This window comes from Telmatherina bonti (assembly GCF_933228915.1).
Source record: "Telmatherina bonti genome assembly, chromosome: 16".
NCBI lineage: Eukaryota > Metazoa > Chordata > Actinopteri > Atheriniformes > Telmatherinidae > Telmatherina > Telmatherina bonti.
This window is the reverse complement of record NC_136614.1, coordinates 23,019,127-23,023,997: the sequence shown is the minus strand read 5'-3', so window position 1 is coordinate 23,023,997 and position 4,871 is coordinate 23,019,127. Positions and strand designations below refer to the sequence as shown.

General features: G+C 40.5%; 1 pseudogene across 1 annotated transcript; it reads right to left on the bottom strand.

Moving 5' to 3' along the window:
- Positions 1-201: 201 nt before the first annotated feature.
- LOC306767196 (E3 ubiquitin-protein ligase TRIM35-like) lies at positions 202-4,563 on the bottom strand (annotated as a pseudogene). The gene is made up of 6 exons: positions 4,160-4,563; positions 3,972-4,067; positions 3,675-3,905; positions 3,552-3,574; positions 871-989; positions 202-743 (listed from the first exon to the last, which is right to left on the bottom strand). The product of its transcript is annotated as an E3 ubiquitin-protein ligase TRIM35-like (transcript).
- Positions 4,564-4,871: the final 308 nt, after the last annotated feature.

Sequence of the window (4,871 nt, the reverse complement as noted above, 5' to 3'; positions counted from 1 at the left end):
GAGTATATCCTCTGAGAATGTACCAGATCCTCTGAACACATACTATAGCAATGAGTAAAATGTAAAAGAAAAAAACCAACAACAAAAAGCATAGGCAAATTCCTCAAAGTTTACTTGTTGAGACGTCTTTGGAACTTCATGAAAAGTATGGATCTTCAAGAGCATGTGTGTCTCAAAAAAAAAGAAGTCTAAAGCTTTATGTTATTTAGCCTTGAAAGTTTTCCAGAATGTATTCTGAGGTCTTTTTATGCTAACTGACAATTCAGCTGGCAAAACTTTTGCATTCTCACGAAAATACGGAAAAAGCGTTCCTGTGAAAGTATATCTAATGGTATGAACCAGCTTTTTCCGACCAAGGTCAAAGAATGTCAGTATTCCTTGCTCGTAATCAAGTTCTATTCTCACTTTTTGAGGAAAATGGTTATCTGCCACCTCTTTTACATAATCCTCTGGAGTAAGTTCACGCAGAATATTGGTGCAAACACACATGTAGATGGCCCAGATCTTTTTGTAACACTGGTCTTTAGTTTTAGCAGCCACGCCTACAGTCCAGTAACCACCCACTTCCACATCCCAGCTGTGTTTGCCAGAGGTAAAGCCTTCATAACCGAGAATGTCCGAAGAACGCAGCCTTTCAGGGTTGTAAGGAAACGGCTGACACTTCTCACTTGTTTTTGAACGAGTCAAGTTCTCCAACACAATCAGATCAGAGGAACCCGTGTTCGGATCCAAAGTAACAGGAGCTAAACAAACACACAAAGGTTATTAGTTCATTCTAGCTTTTATTTGTATTTAATCTCAAAGTCTACCTGTTTATTCTACAACAGACTGTCTAAATATGAAGAGAAGAACCACAGATGAACTACTTACTGTATTGCACTACATCTGCCATCTTTTTCCAGACCGAGAACTGCAGGTTCCCAATATGTTTGGCTTTGTCCATTAGTGCTCCTGATGGAGTCTCTGCTGTTGGTGACTTGAACTTAGATCTGAAAGAGTAAAAGAGTCAAAGAATACCTGCAGGATATTTCAAACATCTGAATTTGGTGAAAATTAAATTACTAAGTTCCATCCATCACTTTGATGCCACTCATCCTGCACATCTCACAGGAGCAATAAGCACAAATCCTACCATAAACTACCAACCCAGAAAGACGTCAGGCAGGCCTCCCAACCAGATGCCCAAACCAACTCAACTGGCTCTCAAGGTTCAAGGTGCTTTTTTTTCACTCCTAACACCAGATGGGACAGAACATCTTAAAGACACATTACGTAACTTCCTGACCTTAAAAACTCCAGGTTCCAAACCTGTTTAATGACACAGTGACATCTATCATGTGCATTTCTGGAACCGCTGCTGCACAGCAACACTAAGAGGCTGAGAAAACGCACTATACAACTTTTTCATCCGGGATACTGTGTGACGTTTCATGGTGTTGCAGAAGTTTTGCTTCATGCTAGAAAACGCACTCACTGTTTTGAACACACAACGTTGCTAATTCAGGAGAGATTCATGAAGATTAAAAGAGAGAAAGAGATAAAAACAAGAGTCATTGTGAGATCATCTTTTTCTGGCTGGGGAGAGCTAACAGGTTGGATGCAAGACAGATGCCAAATTTGCCATTGATAGGCGGCACGTGATGGGGAAAATGGCAAATGTTCTGTAGTGTGTCTTTAAAGCCCAGTGTGTACTGTACTGTATTGCTATGTTTTTATGAGGAACGTCTCTGGTAATTTCTTTAATCACTGACAATTATTCTGTCTATGTATAGTATGAGCTTTATGGAGAAAAACTGCAGGTACATCAGATGGCTGCAAAATGACTCAAGAAACCTGAAATTGAACTTTTAGGGCACATTCACATTAGCCTTTTTGATTCAAATCTGAGTTCATTGGCTCAGAAAGTCCACTTCGTTTGGTGAGCTGTGAATGCAGCAAACAAATTCTGATTTAGGCCAAAGAAGCAAACTTGGTCCACCTACAAATGCAGGATCAGCCTGTTTCAAGTGGACCATATACAGGAAGCGGACTACAAAAAAAATAGTCACTTCTTGCATTCGACGTAATGTTGCATTGCAGGGAAATACACAGCGATTGCGTTAAGACTCTTCTGCCTCATCTGTTGTTCATACTGCGTCCATTGTTGCAGTGTATTTCTACAGCATACTTGCATAACACAAAATAAAAAACCGAAAACAGAAATAGTTTTGGGCTCTATGTGTAACTCGTAATGGAGTTTTCTTCTTCACATAGGTCTTGTTCTCTCTTTTGTAAAATACTAGTGCAGCGCCATCTTTGGTGGGAATGGGGATATATTACTGTAAAGGTTTGGCGCGTTTGACCAAAGTGCAGCGTGAATGCAATCTTGGTCCTACAACTGAGCCAAGTCCCCAATCAGATCAAGTCTAGTGGACTATCCTGATGTGCACCCTTACTTGAAGATCAGAGAATAATGTCAATCACTTTAATGTTTGCAACAAGTAAAACCACTTATAACACAAAAATGTTTGGAATGGGTGGATTAATACAGTATAATGCATGCGATTGGTTTAGATTTCATGATGTTCCAATACTAAATCCTTGTTTGGTAGAATATAATATAATATAATATAATAAATCTGGGACTCACCATTACAAAAGACTCAGAATCAATAGGTTTCACTGTTAGCCTCCATCATTCATTATCCTAACCGCTTAATCCAATTCAGGCTCGTGGGGAAGCCGGAGCCTATCCCAGCAGTCTTTGAGAGAAGGGCAGGGTACACCTGGGACAGCTCGCCAGTCCATTGCAGGGCCACACATAGACAAACAACCACTTACGCTCACACTCACTCCTAGGGGCAATTTAGAGTACCCAATTAACCTAACATCCATGTCTTTGGACGGTGGGAGGTAGCTGGAGTACCTGGAGACAGTCCACACATACATGGGAAGAACATGCAAACTCCACACAGAAAGCCAAGGATCGAACCAGTGTTAACCACTATTCCACCGTGCAGTCCCACTTTTAACCTTTAGTTTTAAAATCACAGATGAATAGACCAACATGAAGCCCATGGTTTATTCAGCCAATGTGTGATGGAGGAATTACTGTGGAGACATCCACCAGTTGCTGCTCACTGCTGAATCACATTAGTAGAAAACACAAGAAGGTTTATAATCTCTCATGGAGCTCCACAGTGTCCATAACCTTCAAGGAGCCACTAACGCTGTTGGTCTGATAATGAGCAAACAGGCAGGTATCCATATACTCAACACCTATGAAGGCACATAACTAATAACCTTAAAAGCAAACTCTGCTTGGAAATGTGGGGAAAAGTGTCCAGTACCTTAAAAACACAACTCATCAGTGGAAACCTATTTTGCCATGCAGAATTTATGGGCCTGATGTCAGTTTGATACAAAGCTTTAATCCATGCTATGTTTGTGTAATTACACATTGCTCAATTTGAAATGCTGTTCATAAGTCAATTCTAACTAGTTGGGCTTTACAATAGATCAGGTTTAAAAATAAGTTTGCCATTTTAATGAGACATGTTCAAGAAACTTACCCCTCCATTGTGGATCTGACATTCTATCACATATAAAAGAAAGAAAAAAGAATAATCAATTAATTTAGATTTGTTTAAAAATAGGCAGAAATTAAAATGTCAACATAGATTGTTGGTGATTACCAGGAGAAACAAGAGGTTCTCTGCTCCCATCTCCTTCTGTATGGTTCTGACTTTCTGCTTTAGTTCAACAATCTCTGCAGCCAAGTTGCAAATCTTTACATGCATTGCTTCACTCTTCAGTGCCGCCTCTTTCCTGCATGCATCTATCCTTGCAGCCTCCTCTGCTCGCAGGAACTGGTAGAGCTTCTTAAACTCAGCACTGATTGTCATCTCTGTCTGCTGAGCCTGGGACTGAGGAGAAATACCTGATAGTGGAAACAGACACTTATTCATTGTATGCATTAGCTTATGACTTACCTGGATATGAATGGCCATTTTATCCCAAGTCAGTTTTTCCTTCTCAAATGATTCCAGTTTACTTTTGAGATCCACCAGTTTGATCTTGAGTTTAGCCTGCATATGAACATTTGTGTTAATTTTACAGTAAACTGGATAATTAAAAGAATATGCATGTTCAACCTTCTCCATAAATACTTTTTTCTTACTCTGCAGTCCTCTGCTGCTTCATTGATGGGAAGGCAGCTGTGTTTTTGTGTGCTTTAGCTTCCCTGCAGACCAAACAGATGGGTAGTTGGTCGTTTTGGCAGAAAAGTTTGAGTTTCTCCCCGTGCAGGAGGCACAACTCGTTAGATCCTGATACCAAAGTCTTATTCCGCTCCTGTCTCAGGGCCTCAGCCAGATTCTTAAGCGCCAGGTTTCGCGGTGGCTGAGGCATTGGAAATATCTCTTTACAGACAGGACATGTCTTCAGACTGCTTTGTCTCCACCACTCCAGAATACAGTTCTTACAGAAGCTGTGACCGCACAGCAGCACGACGGGATCATTAAATATGTCACAGCACACGGGACAAGTGCACTCCACTTCAGATTGCGCAGCTTTTGCGGCCATCGTGTTGGTTTCTGCGCTGGTCGTCTCCCTTTTGTCTCGGTTTGATTTACTTTCACTTTTACAGGCGGAAGTTTGTTTGATTAGATTCCTTACTTACTTCTTCAGAAGGCCCTTAAGTACTCCTGTACAAATACACAAAAAACATCTGAAATTTACGGTGACAGAAATAAACATGCTATTTTCAAGATTATTTTCTCCTTTTTCTTTTCTTTTCTCTTCTTGAAAAGCTGGAATTTGTGTAACTAAGGCTCCCTGCTTCTCCCTACGTAAAGAAGGAGGAGCGCTTGTCATTTCTAAACATTATTAAC